The sequence below is a fragment of the Callorhinus ursinus genome, unplaced genomic scaffold (assembly GCF_003265705.2).
Source record: "Callorhinus ursinus isolate GAN/ISIS: 27379988/994484 unplaced genomic scaffold, GSC_fseal_2.0 scaffold8, whole genome shotgun sequence".
Lineage (NCBI taxonomy): Eukaryota > Metazoa > Chordata > Mammalia > Carnivora > Otariidae > Callorhinus > Callorhinus ursinus.
The window spans coordinates 36,315,550-36,331,144 of NW_027397070.1; the positions used below are offsets into that span (position 1 = coordinate 36,315,550).

General features: G+C 37.8%; 1 protein-coding gene across 1 annotated transcript in view; it reads right to left on the minus strand.

Annotated features, from left to right (window-relative positions):
* The window catches only part of KCNH5 (potassium voltage-gated channel subfamily H member 5), a 313,954-nt gene that overhangs the window by 59,783 nt on the left and 238,576 nt on the right, over window positions 1–15,595 (minus strand). The gene's annotated exons all lie outside the window — the stretch shown is intronic.

Sequence of the window (15,595 nt, forward strand, 5' to 3'; positions counted from 1 at the left end):
AAGAGAAAGGGCTATTTCAGGAAAAAAAAAAAGTCATCCAATAAATATTCATTGACTGTGACAAAGTCTGCAACACACGGTACTAGATACTGGGAATGCAAAGTTAAAAGACACATCTCTGCTCTCAAGGACCTAATAACCCAGTGAGATGGACTAATGAGTATATGGACTATTACAATACAGTACTACAAAGTAAAGCTTTGAGAGGGGTATGGATCTCCCCATAGAAAGAACAGATTCTTAAGGTGGTCAGGAAGGGTCTCAGAAAAAAACTTGATATAATTTCCTCAAAGAGCCAAATAAACTAGGGCATTAACATTCATTTTAGTCTAGTCTCTGTTTTAGAGTTTTTGCACAACTGAAACAAAATCCAGGATAATGGACTTTACTCCACACTGAAGGTGGATTTGTATGAATCAATTATAAGAAAACAAAATCAACAAAAGTACCCACACAGCTTGACATGCTGGCACTGGCTGAGAGAAGTCCAGCCTCAATGTGTGTCTTTTGTCACTCTGAAAGATTTTCATTTTACAAATAAATTTATGTCCAGGGAGTGAAAAGGGTATTCACCAGCCTTCTGTAGGGCTCAGACAATTGGAAGTGGCACTGCCAACAAGGTGAGGCCATCACCGCATGGCAGCCCTTGTTCGTCCTGGTCTTTGACTCCTAGAGACTGCTGAGGGAAACAGGAGAATTCAAGCTCTAGGCACCCTTCAGAAGACAGCACAAATGGCCTACCTAAGGGTTAGAGAGCTCTCATTGCCTGTAGCTTTCAGACAGGGCAATTAAAGACCCAGATTAAAATGGACACTACCATCACATTTAATCAGAGCATCATCAAGCAAGATGTGATTACAGAAGTCAGTACCACCCACTTTAAAGATACATGTACAAACTCACTTAGAATCCTTGCCCAATCCCTTTGGTAAACTATTCCTTATCAGAGATGTTTTTCTTTGATAGGCTTTCAACCCTCAAACTGAAGTCTAAGCTGATCTTTCTCCATTAAGTTATACTGAATAAATTTTTAATATGCAATAGTTTTCCTTCCTATACTACATACACTTTAATCTTTAAAAATTACCCAAGGCTTGAAATATACTGAGTATTCCTTTTGTTTGGGGCTCATTATCAATGAAAAGTTGGTTGCTTCCCTGTGTAGAAGACGAATCCATCATAAATGTGAAGACCATTAATTAAAGTATACTTTCAGTATCCCTCCCCTTAATCTTTCCTAATACTGTCCCTATTATTTTGTATCACTTAAGCTACCCTGTAGGGGGGCGCCTGGGTGGCTCAGATGGTTAAGCATCTGCCTCGGCTCAGGTCATGATCCCAGGCTCCTGGGATTGAGTCCCGCATTGGGCTCCCTGCTCCTTGGGAGCCTGCTTCTCCCTCTGCTCTCTCTCTCTCTCTCTCTCTCTCTCATGAATAAATAAATAAAATCTTTAAAAAAAAAAAGCTACTCTGTAGGTTTTTTATACTCCTTTGAATTCCCATAAGGACTAGGGATCAACTCACCTATCCTGAAAAATCTCATCTTTGAGGAAATGAATGCCTAACAGAGCTGTAGAAGCAATTAGCACTTTCCTTCCACGTCCGTTGTTTTCCATAATAATGTAATGTTTTCTTTATTATATTAACTTTTAATGACATTAGTCGTTCCATAGGTCCTTAGTGAGCTTCTATGATGGGGCGCGCCACTGCCTTAAACCCGTGGAACTAGAAGGGTAAATAAGACACTGTCTCTGTCATGTAGGAGCTAACCATACAGTAGGGGGTTTAGCCTTGCACATGGCCGGGACTAAAGAAATGTTGGCTTTTATTATCCCCATTGAACATGAGTCTTCTTACAAAGTTTACTGTTGCATTAGTTCTCTGCAAAAGCAATTTGCTTTTCTTTGATTTTCCACCCCAGTCTCAATTCTGTATCTTGGCTGTTTGATGAGATTCCAGGCAAAATTAAGAAAATATTTCAGCATTGAACCTGAAGATATTTCAAGCACTAGCTAATGTTAATATTTTCCTCAAGTTGAAAATGAAATTAGTGCTAGAAAAGCCAAAAAGTAAAAATAATTTTAAAATACATACACACATGCATAAACATTACACTGAAGAGCTTAACGGGAAATGGATCATTCTGTTTCTATTCCATTTACCTTACAGGATTTTTAATTTTTTTGATTCATTTTGGTAATAGTCATTTTATGTCCTTTTAATTATTTCTTTCAGGATTCATGCTGCAAATGAAATCTAATGTTGGCAATATTCTCTGTTCAGTGGCATATTGGAAGAGGATTTGTATTACATTTTAAGTGCGTCTTTCCCCTTTTTGTTTCACTCCACTTATGGCACTGACTCATTTATTATTTTTATTGATGGTATATACTAAAGTCCAGATGTCATAAAGTGACAAGTTAAAACTAAGTTGAAATAGACCCAAGTCACACCCAGCGGCAAGCTCTTTCCCTACCCCTGGATAGAGCATGTGCCTTACATGCTGTGTCTGTCATCGAAATATGAATATAGTGTTATTTTTTCTGTAAATAAAAGCACTAAGAAGTGTCTTAGGCAAGGCAAAATTTAGTTTTAAGTGATAAAATTACCATTCAAGATGACTCTAACACCTGCTCCATTAGTCTCAATTTCAATGAACTCTGCCTTAATGTCATATCCAGTCTCTTGTGGGTAGGTTCCCTAATGGGTATCTCATAGTTATAAATGAAATTATATTTCAGTAGAAAATATTCATACTAAAAGTAATTATTTATCCCCTCTTCATGTCAGGATAGTTATAAATTAGATTCTTTTTTTATTGTTATGTTAATCACCATATATTACATCATTAGTTTTTGGTGCAGTGTTCCATGATTCATTGTTTGTTCATAACACCCAGTGCTCCATGCAGAACATGCCCTCCTCAATACCCATCACCAGGCTAACCCATCCCCCTCCCCCCCTCCCCTCTAGAACCCTACGTTTGTTTTTCAGAGTCCATCATCTCTCATGGTTCGTCTCCCCCTCTGACATACTCCCCTTTTCTTCCTCTCCTCTTATCTTCTTCTTTTTCTTTTTTCTTAAAATATGTTGTGTTATTTGTTTCAGAAGTACAGATCTATGATTCAACAGTCTTGCACAATTCACAGCGCTCACCGTAGCACATACCCTCCCCAATGTCTATCACCCAGCCACCCCATCCCTCCCACCCCCAACCACTCCAGTAACACTCAGTTTGTTTCCTGAGATTAAGAATTCCTCATATCAGTGAGGTCATGTGATACATGTCTTTCTCTGATTGACTTATTTCACTCAGCATAACACCCTCCAGTTCCATCCACGTCGTTGCAAATGGCAAGATCTCATTCCTTTTGATGGCTGCATAATATTCCATTGTGTATATATACCACATCTTCTTTATCCATTCATCTGTCGATGGGCATCTTGGCTCTTTCCACAGTTTGGCTATTGTGGACATTGCTGCTATAAACACTGGGGTACACGTACCCCTTCGGGTCCCTACATTTGTATCTTTGTGGTAAATACCCAGTAGTGCAATTGCTGGATCGAACGGTAGCTCTAATTTCAACTGTTTGAGGAACCTCCATACTGTTTTCCAGAGTGGTTGCACCAGCTTGCATTCCCACCAACAGTGTAGGAGGGTTCCCCTTTCTCCACATCCCCGCCAACATCTGTCGTTCCCTGACTTGTTAATTTTAGCCATTCTGACGGGTGTGAGGGGGTATCTCATTGAGGTTTTGATTTGGATTTCCCTGATGCCGAGCGATGTTGAGCACTTTTTCATGTGCCTGTTGGCATTTTGGATGTCTTCTTTGGAGAAACGTCTGTTCATGTCTTCTGCCCATTTCTTGATTGGATTATTTGTTCTTTGGGTGTTGAGTTTGATAAGTTCTTTATAGATTTTGGATACTAGCCCTTTATCTGATATGTCATTTGCAAATATTTTCTCCCATTCTGTCGGCTGTCTTTTGGTTTTGTGGACTGTTTCTTTTGCTGTGCAAAAGCTTTTTATCTTGATGAAATCCCAATAGTTCATTTTTGCCCTGGCTTCCCGTGCCTTTGGCGATGTTTCTAGGAAGAAGTTGCTGCGGCTAAGGTCGAAAAGGTTGCTACCTGTGTTCTCCTTTAGGATTTGGATGGACTCCTGTCTCACGTTTAGGTCTTTCAACCATTTGGAATCTATTTTTGTGTGTGGTGTAAGGAAATGGTCCAGTTTCATTCTTCTGCATGTGGCTGTCCAATTTTCCCAACACCATTTGTTGAAGAGACTGTCTTTTTGCCATTGGACATTCTTTCCTGCTTTGTCAAAAATAAGTTGACCATAGACTTGAGGGTCCATTTCTGGGCTCTCGATTCTGTTCCAATGATCGATGTGTCTGTTTTTGTGCCAGTACCATACTGTCTTAATGATGACACCTTTGTAATATAGCTGGAAGTCCGGAATTGTGATGCCGCCAGCTTTGCTTTTCTTTTTCAGTATTCCTCTGGCTATTCTGGGTCTCTTCTGGTTCCATACAAATTTTAGGATTATTTGTTCCATTTCTTTGAAAAAAGTGGATGGTATTTTGATGGGGATTGCATTGAATGTGTAGATTGCTCTAGGTAGCATTGACATCTTCACAATGTTGATTCTCCCAATCCATGAGCATGGAACGTTTTTCCATTTCTTTGCGTCTTCTTCAATTTCTTTCATGAGTATTTTATAGTTTTCTGAGTACAGATCCTTTGCCTCTTTGGTTAGATTTATTCCTAGGTATCTAATGGTTTTGGGTGCAATTGTAAATGGGATAGACTCCTTGATTTGTCTCTCTTCTGTCTTGTTGTTGGTGTATAGGAATGCCACTGATTTCTGTGCACTGATTTTATATCCTGCTACTTTACTGAATTCCTGTATGAGTTCTAGCAGTTTTGGGGTGGAGTCTTTTGGGTTTTCCACATACAGTATCATATCATCTGCAAAGAGTGAGAGTTTGACTTCTTCTTTGCCGATTTGGATGCCTTTGATTTCTTTTTGTTGTCTGATTGCTGTGGCTACGACTTCTAATACTATGTTGAATAGCAGTGGTGAGAGTGGACATCCTTGCCGCATTCCTGACCTTAGGGGAAAAGCTCTCAGTCTTTCCCCATTAAGAATGATATTCGCTGTAGGTTTTTCATAGATGGCTTTTATGATATTGAGGTATGTACCCTCTATCCCTATACTCTGAAGAGCTTTGATCAAGAAAGGATGTTGTACTTTGTCAAATGCTTTTTCTGCATCTATTGAGAGGATCATATGATTCCTGCTCTTTCTTTTGTTAATGTATTGTATCACGTTGATTGATTTGCGGATGTTGAACCAGCCTTGCAGCCCAGGAATAAATCCCACTTGGTCATGGTGAATAATCCTTTTAATGTACTGTTGGATCCTATTGGCTAGTATTTTGGTGAGAATTTTTGCATCCATGTTCATCAAGGATATTGGTCTGTAATTCTCTTTTTTGATGGGGTCTTTGTCTGGTTTTGGGATCAAGGTAATGGTGGCCTCATAAAATGAGTTTGGAAGTTTCCCTTCCATTTCTATTTTTTGGAACAGTTTCAGGAGAATAGGTATTAATTCTTCTTGAAATGTCTGATAGAATTCCCCTGGGAAGCCGTCTGGCCCTGGGCTTTTGTTTCTTGGGAGATTTTTGATGACTGTTTCAATTTCCTTAGTGGTTATAGGTCTGTTCAGGTTTTCTATTTCTTCCTCGTTCAATTTTGGTAGTTGATACATCTCTAGGAATGCACCCATTTCTTCCAGGTTATCTAATTTGCTGGCATAGAGTTGCTCATAATATGTTCTTATAATTGTTTGTATTTCTTTGGTGTTGGTTGTGATCTCTCCTCTTTCATTCATGATTTTGTCGACTTGGGTCATTTCTCTTTTCTTTTTGATCAGTCTGGCCAGGGGTTTATCAATCTTGTTAATTCTTTCGAAGAACCAGCTCCTAGTTTCGTTGATCTGTTCTACTGTTCTTTTGGTTTCTAGTTCATTGATTTCTGCTCTGATCTTTATGATTTCTCTTCTCCTGCTGGGTTTAGGCTTTATTTGCTGTTCTTTCTCCAGCTCCTTTAGGTGTAGGGTTAGGTTGTGTATTTGAGACCTTTCTTGTTTCTTGAGAAAGGCTGGTATTGCTATATACTTTCCTCTCAGGACTGCCTTTGCTGTATCCCAAAGATTTTGAACAGTTGTGTTTTCATTTTCATTGGTTTCCATGAATTTTTTTAATTCTTCTTTAATTTCTTGGTTGACCCATTCATTCTTTAGCAGGATGCTCTTTAGCCTCCATGTATTTGAGTTCTTTCCGACTTTCCTCTTGTGGTTGAGTTCTAGTTTCAAAGCATTGTGGTCTGAAAATATGCAGGGAATGATCCCAATCTTTTGGTACCGATTGAGACCTGATTTGTGACCTAGGATGTGATCAATTCTGGAGAATGTTCCATGGGCACTAGAGAAGAATGTGTATTCCGTTGCTTTGGGATGGAATGTTCTGAATATGTCTGTGAAGTCCATTTGGTCCAGTGTGTCATTTAAAGTCTTTATTTCCTTGTTGATCTTTTGCTTAGATGATCTGTCCATTTCAGTCAGGGGGGTGTTAAAGTCCCCCACTATTATTGTCTTGTTGTCAATGTGTTTCTTTGCTTTTGTTATTAATTGGCTTATATAATTGGCTGCTCCCATGTTAGGGGCATAGATATTTACAATTGTTAGATCTTCTTGTTGGATAGACCCTTTAAGTAGGATATAGTGTCCTTCCTCATCTCTTATTACAGTCTTTGTTTTAAAATCTAGTTTGTCTGATACAAGGATTGCCACCCCAGCTTTCTTTTGGTGTCCATTAGCATGGTAAATGGTTTTCCACCCCCTCACTTTCAATCTGGGGGTGTCTTTGGGTCTAAAATGAGTCTCTTGCAGACAACATATCGATGGGTCTTGTTTTTTAATCCAATCTGATAGCCTGTGTCTTTTGATTGGGGCATTTAGCCCATTTACATTCAGGGTAACTATTGAAAGGTATGAATTTAGTGCCATTGTATTACCTGTAAGGTGACTGTTAACTGTCTGTTGTCTGTGTTCGTTTCTGCTCTTTGCTGCTTTTAGGTTCTCTCTTTGCTTAGAGGACCCCTCTCAATATTTCTTGGAGGGCTGGTTTCGTGTTTGCAAATTCCTTTAGTTTTTGTTTGTTCTGGAAGCTTTTTATCTCTCCTTCTATTTTCAATGATAGCCGAGCTGGATATAGTATTCTTGGCTGCATATTTTTCTCGTTTAGTGCTCTCAAGATCTCTTGCCAGTCCTTTCTGGCCTGCCAGGTCTCTGTGGATAGGTCTGTTGCCAATCTAATGTTCCTACCATTGTAGGTTACATATCTCTTCTCCCGAGCTGCTTTCAGGATTTTCTCTTTGTCTCTGAGACTCGTAAGTTTTACTATTATATGTCGGGTTGTTGACCTATTATTATTGATTTTGAGAGGGGTTCTCTGTGCCTCCTGGATTTTAATGCCTGTTTCCTTCCTCACATTAGGGAAGTTCTCTGCTATTATTTGCTCCAATATACCTTCTGCCCCTCTCTCTCTCTCTTCTTCTTCTGGGATCCCAATTATTCTAATGTTGTTTCATCTTATCGTATCACTTATCTTTCGAATTCTGCCCTCGTGATCTTGTAGTTGTTTCTCTCTCTTTTTCTCAGCCTCTTTATTTTCCATCATTTGGTCTTCTGTATCGCTGATTCTCTCTTCTGCCTCATTTATCCTAGCAGTTAGTGCCCCCATTTTGGATTGCACCTCATCAATAGCCTTTTTGATTTCGATTTGGTTAGATTTTAGTTCTTTTATTTCTCCAGAAAGGGTTTCTCTAATAACTTCCACGCTTTTTTCAAGCCCAGCTAGTATCTTTAAAGTCATGATTCTGAACTCTAGGTCCGACATCGTACTAATGTCCGTATTGAGTAGGTCCCTGGCTGATGGTACTACCTCTTGTTCTTTTTGCTGAGGTGATTTCTTTCGTCTTGTCATTTTGTCCAGAGGAGAATAGATGAATGAGAGAATAAAATGCTAACAGGTTTACAACGTCCCCAGCAAATATACTGTATACAAATCAGAAAAGACCTGAAACCAGGGGAAAAGAAAGGGAAAGAAAGAAAAAAGAAAGAGAAAAAGAAAAAAAAAAAAGAAAAAAAAGATAAAAACAAAAACAAAACAATACAAAAAAAGCAGAATATGATCAAATATGATCAGGCTAGTGCATAGATCAGTGCCACACACTAGATTTTGGGCGTATTTTGGTCTGTTAGAAAAAAGTGCCTCCTAAAATTTTAAAGGAAGAAAGACATATATGTACAAAATAAGGGTTGATACAATGAAGGGATGGAAGATGACTGTAAAGATGAAAATTATAAAAGATTTTATAAAAGGACTTGGTAAGATAAGTTGTTTGAAAAAAGAAAGAAGATTTAAGAAAAAAAAAAAAAGGAAAAAGGAGAGAATGTGATCAGGCAGGAGACTAGAACAAAGCCATACACTAGTGATTTAGGGTATATTTTGATCTGTTAGAAGAAACTGTACCTCAAAATTTTAAAGAGAAAACAACTTATATATATATGCCAAAAATAAGGGTAACTACTATGAAGGGATAAAATATGACTCTAAAAATGAAAAATAAAAAATGTTTTTTTTTTTAAAAAAGGGATTGATAAGATGTTGGTTGAAAAAGGGAAAAAGAAAAATAAAAAAAAACAGTCAACAAAAATTAACTTTGATGAAATAATGAATCATGGTAAAAAAAAAAAAAAAAAAGCCATGAATCTATGTGCAGTATTCCCCTAGCGCTGGAGTTCTCCCGTTCTCCTTGATCGATCAACTTGGTCTTGGCTTGCTGGCTGCTTGTGCTGATCTTCTGGGGGAGGGGCCTGTTGCTGTGGTTTCCAAATGTCTTTGCGGGAGGCGGAATTGCCCCGCCCTTGTCGGTCCGGGCTAAGGAAGCTGCTCCGGTTTGCTCTCAGGAGCTTTTGTTCCCTGCAAGCTCTCGATACAGCTTTGGAGGACCAGGGCAGAAATGGTGGCCTCCCAATCTCCACCCGGAGGAGCTGAGAACTCGGGGCCCCACTCCTCAGTGTGCCCCCAGAGAAAAGCAGTCACTTCTGTGTCCCCTGTCTCCGGCCGTCCTCCGTGCTCACCCGGCCTGTGATGGAGCGTTGCTATCTCTGGCACCCGACCCCGCGCGGAGTCTCCAAACCCAGCAGATCCCTGCAGTGCGTTCCCGCACCGCTCCTCCCCGGGAAGGAAGGGGAGTCTCCCCGGATCTGCTGCTTGTTGGGTCCCTGCTGGAGGAGCAGTGGCCCGACTGGGCCGCAGATCACAGTTTATGGCAACCCCGAGCTGAGAGCCCGCGACTCTGCTCCGTCTCTGCAGCCGGCTTCCCCGCTCTGATACCTGGGAGCTCTGGCGCACTCAGGCACCCCCGGTCTCTCTGTGACCCCAAGGGTCCTGAGACCACACTGTCCCGGGAGGATTCCACCCCCCGCTTAGCCACTGCAGGGACGTCCCTCCGCCGAGCCAACTTCTAAAAGGTCCGATTTTGTGCTCCGCGGCTCTATCACTTGCCAGAAGCGGCCGGCGGAGGCCCCTCCCCCGCCGTCTATCCTCCCGAATATCGCCTCGGATTCACTTCTCCGCACGTCCTACCTTCCAGTAAGTGGTCGCTTCTCTGTTCAGAGAGTTGTTGCTACTCTCCTGTTCGATCTCCTGTTGAGTTCGTAGGTGTTCAGAATGGTTTGATCCCTATTCAGCTGAATTCCTGAGACCAGACGAAATCTAGGTCTCCTACTCCTCCGCCATCTTGCCTATTTATCTATAAATTAGATTCTTAATTAAGACAATGAATAAGATTTCTCTTTGGAAGAGCTATATAGCTCTATAGAAGGAATCATTTTTAGAATTCTGCAACCAACATTGAAAAAAGAAAAGAATGCCAGGATCTGAAAAATAAAACTTTTTAAAATGTATTTATTTATGATGCCAAGGGCACACTCAGTCACTCATTTAACTCAGAGCTAATGACAGTTGGTTATTACTGGTTACATGCTGGCTAGTGTGCAGGCCCTCCAGATCCAAGAGCAAAAACTCTCAAAGTGCCTGCCTCCCTGGAGCTTCCAATCAGGAACAGCTTGAAAAAAATCACTGTTCTTAGTCCAGTGTCTCATTTTACAGATAAGGCAAATGTACTGCATAAAGGTTATGTGATTTGCTCACGGCCTCTCAATAAGTTACTAGCAAAACCCAAAACTCTTTGAGTTCCAGTTGTTAAGCCATGCTCCTCAATGAAGCTCAACCAAGAATAAAATGTTTAACATCTGGCACTTTTTTACGTTTTCTGGTTCTTTGCAGATACAGAAATATAAATGTTGATTTCTGAAAATCATTTAAAGTCCTATTAATCAAAATACAGTTTAATTATTAGGAAATCACTGATGTGACCACCACTACTACCACCACCATAGAACAGCCTAGATTTCTCTGCAGATGTGTTTCCATTTCTAAACACTTTAATTTCAGCTTCAAATAAATGTGTGGCATATTTTAGTGTGTTGGTAAAGACATAGGATGCATATAAGGATAAATTATTTATCCCATTACTATTTGCTAAAAGGAAGTCATCTTATTTGAAATATAAGCTTTAATGTATATAGGAAAAGAATCTGAGCTAGATATTAGCATGGAGTGAACATATTTGATAAATGTCTGTTTCCCCATCACTTTTATCCACTATAATATTAGTAATGCTGCAAAACTTTAGAAAAGCAAGCCCAAATAATTAGAAACCAAAGAGTTAAATCAAGATTCCCTAAGGAAATGGCTGACTAGACAAAGCCCAAAGAAGAAGGCTTTATCCTCCCTGTTATTAACTCTGAATACACTAAAAAATGCATTTTAACAAACACTATATAAAATGTAGGAAATCAAAAACCAATAAAGAGCATAAGTTTTCTCCGTTATTTACACATACTTATATATGTACATAACCATTTTCATAAAACCTGAATCTCTAAACCTTTGTTTCTTTCTGTGTTTACCCAATATCACATTATAATCATTTCCCATGCCATGAAATGCTGATTTAAAAACATAATTTGAGTCATTGCATAATACTCCATCATATAATTATAACACAATTAACTTAACCACTGCATTATAACTGGATATCTGGATTTGTAGTTTTCCCTTTCATAATCAAGGTATAACAAATACTCTGTCCCTCTGTCGGATTGTCTGAGGTCAGATTCTTTTAGAAGAAAAATTAGTGGGTAAAATAGAAAAATATTTTCAAGGATCTTGCCAAATTGTTTTCCCAAAAAGTGTCAAATTACTCCCTAACCCAGTAGTGTATGAGGATCACCCTCCCCTCAAATTCTTCATTTGCATTTGAAAAAGAAAAGGCAATTTTACCTGAAACAAAAATAGAATTGTACACAGCTTGTATGAAATTGTATATGGAACTGTAATGAGACAGAAGGCTGAGACCTTTAATCTTAGTGGGAGGTAGTCTCCTATCACTCACTATGCCCTAGTTCAGTGACAAAAGACTGACCACTTTTAATCAATCTACATCAGATTTCTAATATGAAAATCAGGATGACTGTGATAATTCTATTTTAAGTGTCTGAAAGTAGTGAACTAAACAAGGCTCCCTTTTGACGTCTCTCACTGCTAAAATAAATTATTTTGCTGATTATCTACAAAATCTTATGCCAAGTGTAATATAGCATCAGATATTTTTAATAATAATTGATAAGGGGGCGCCTGGGTGGCTCAGTTGTTAAAGCGTCTGCCTTCGGCTCAGGTCATGATCCCAGGGTCCTGGAATCGAGTCCCACATCGGGCTCCCTGCTCGGCGGGGAGTCTGCTTCTCCCTCTGACCCTCTTCCCTCTCGTGCTCTCTATCTCTCATTCTCTCTCTCTCAAATAAATAAATAAAATCTTTAAAAAAAAATAAAATAAAATAAAAATAAAAAAATTTTTAAAAATAATAATAATTGATAAGGGCAGATGGCCCCTGTGTTCTCTCTCTTAGGAAAAGGAATAAATGCATTAATGACATTTTGATAGGCAATGAAGTTACCACTGACTTTCTTCAAAATCCCTGCTTCCTTTGATGCAATTAAGTTATGCATTGCTAATTAATCTCCCCTCACCGATCCAACCAAATTGGTATTAAATTAGTGAAAATCAGTGGAGAAAGCAAGGCAAGTGACATTTGCACATAAAATATTTTTACAATCCTTCTTGGGAATGAAGAGCACAAAGAATGCCAACAAATGAAGTAAAGTTCTCTACAGGAATTCAATTCTCATTCATTTTATGGGAAGAAAAGAAAGTTCACCTTCTTTTCATTTTTTTTTTTTAAGTATAACCAGGAAGCCATGAGGACCAAGGGAGAGCAGCTGTCTAGAGGTTAGTCTGCCAATTTCTGGGGTATCCAAACCTCCAAGGAATTAACTCAGGAACAATGTAATGAAATAAAACCAACAAATTAACTTCCATTATTTAAAAGTAAAAGGTCATATCAACAGAAGACTGCTATAACCAGTAAGAGATTATAGGTTAAAATTCATAGGTTTCACTTTAGAGATAAATTTTCTGCAAATAGACTACATATACAAAAGTGAGACTTAAGATTTTTGTTTAAAAAAACGTAGTGAATCAATTCTACCAAATTTTTCATGGTTTTGGTTCTGCAGTGCAGTTAAGTAGTAAAAAGAAACAGCAACTGTTACCATTTTTTAGCTAGCTAAAGGTGCTGATGTTCTGGGCCACTAATTTTCCGAAGTTAGGGCTCTGATGAAACTTAGAGATTCAATTGTTCTCTATTCTTGATCTTATGTCTGTACTTTTTTATGTGCATATATTTGACTAAATAAGAATATTTTTGCAGAGGACCTGAATAGACATTTTTCCAAAGAAGACATACAGGTGGCCAACAGACACATGAAAAGATGCTCAACATCACTAATTGTCAGGGAAATGAGAATAAAAACCCCAATGAGATATCACCTCATGCCTGTTAGAATGGCTAAAATCAAGAAGACAAGAAACAACAAGTATTGGCAAGGATGTGGAGAAAAAGGAACCTTTGTACACTCTTGGTGGGAATGAAAATTGGTAGAACCACTGTGGAAAATAGTACGGAGGTTCCTCAAAAAATTAAAAACAGAAATACCATATGATCCAATAATTCTACTATTGAGTTTTATCCAGGGAAAATGGAAACACTAATTAAAAAAGATATATGCACCCCTATGTTTACTGCAGCATTATTTACAATAGCCAAGACATGGAAACAACCTAAGTGCCCATCAATAGATGAATAAATAAGAAAAATGTGATGTACACACACACACACACACACACACACACACACACACACACAGAGGAATATTATGGAGCCATAAAAAAGGATGAGATTGTGCTATTTGTGACAACATGGATGAATTTAGAGGGTATTATGATAAGTGAAATAAGTCAGACTGAGAAAGACAAATTTCATATGACTCCACTCATAAATGGAATCTAAAAAATAAAAAGCAGAATCAGAACTATAAATATAGAGAACAAACCATTGCCAGAGGGGAGGGGGGGAGTTGGGCAAAATGGGTGAAGGGGGAAGGGGAGATACAGGCCTCCAGTTATGGAAGGAGTAAATCACAGGAATAAAAAGCAGAGCGAAAGAAATATAGTTAACAGTATTGTGATAGCAATGTAATGGGAGAGATGGCAGCTACACTTGTGAACACAGCATAATGTATAAACTTGTCAAATCATTACATGGTACACCTGAAACTAACAGAACATTGTATGTCAACTAACCTGAAATTTTTTAAAAAAGTAAAAACAAGAGTACTTTTCCACATGTGAAAATATTTTCTAAAATTAGAAATGTATTTTAAAATATATTGACTGAATTATCCAGAAGAGTAGAAACAATTTTGGAAACAATCTGGCCATGATCATTTTAAAGTCACCTATGACAAATGATGTTCCAGCTTCTTTAAAAGAATGCACTTCTCACATACTTCCAGGTACTTCTATTACCTGACTATATTGACAAAAGTTGAACATATATACACATATATACCCTAAGACCCAACAATTCCACTTCTAGGTTTATGCCTAACAGAAATGTATATATATATATATATATATACCAAACCACATAAACAAGAGAATTTGTAAGAGCACTATTCATAATAGCTCCAAGCTGAAAATCACACAAAGATCCATAAACATTAAAATAGATAATACATTCTGGTATATTCACACAATGTACTGTTATCAGCAACAAGAATGAGAAAAGAAACAACTACACATAACATAGATGAATTTCAACAACATAATGTTGGTTGAAAAAACCTGGCATAAAAGAGTATACTCTATATAATTCCATTTATATAAAGTTCAACAACTGGCAAAATCAATATATGGTTCTGGAAGTCAAGATATGGGTTACTCTGGAGGAGCAAAGTTGGCTAATGCCTGGATAAAGCATGGGGTGGGAGCTTCTGGTAATGGGGTTTTGGGATGCTGACTACATACATGTGTTTACTTTGTGAAAACTAATTAAGCTGTCCATTTATAACATAATTTTCCCACATTTCAGTGTGATATTTTAATTTTAAGTTTACTTTAAAAACCACACACACACACAAAATGCTATGTGTAGAGATGGATATGTTAATTAGTTTGATTGGAGTAATCATTTCACTGTGTGTATGTAATCAAATCATGTACACTTTAAATATATACATTTTTATTTTTTAAAAAAGTACTTTTAAACAGATAACTATTACCTAAAGAAAACGAAAGAAACAGAAATCAGAGCTGCCAAATCAATAGTGACAACTATTTCTAGAATGATTGTGATTATGAAAGCTTCTGTCTCAACTTACTCTTCTTCCAGTACAGAGAGCAAACAAAGATTTGCATCAGCATTCTTTCAAATTATTTATGCAATTTAATATATCTACACATACATGTGTGTGTGTGTATGCACCAACTGTAGAAAGTAAAGGTAGTCAAAAGAAGTCAGAGTAGTAAATGAAGCAAAAGATATGTGGGTCGGTCATTCATATTGCATCTAATTCTAAAAAGAATTTGAGATCTGATTATCTGATTGTATAAAATAATATATATGTGCCAATATACATATACACCTATATGTGTGTATACAGATAGATTAAATCAAGTATATATAAAATATATAAAATAATACCTAGAAAAATATGTTGTCTTGAAAAGACTGGGAAATTATTAAGTGGAAGAAAAACTAAATGAAATAAAACAAAATATCAATGTTCACACAATTGGCATCACACTGAAACATTTTTTCAAAACTCGAACACTTTATATAGATTACAGATATGATGTGTATGTATATATATATATATATATATATATATATATATACACACACGTATTGGTGTGTTTATGTGTAAGAGAACTCTGAACTGTAAAATCAGAAACTTTTCAGAGAACACTAAGCTCTTGCACTCACTCTCCCAATA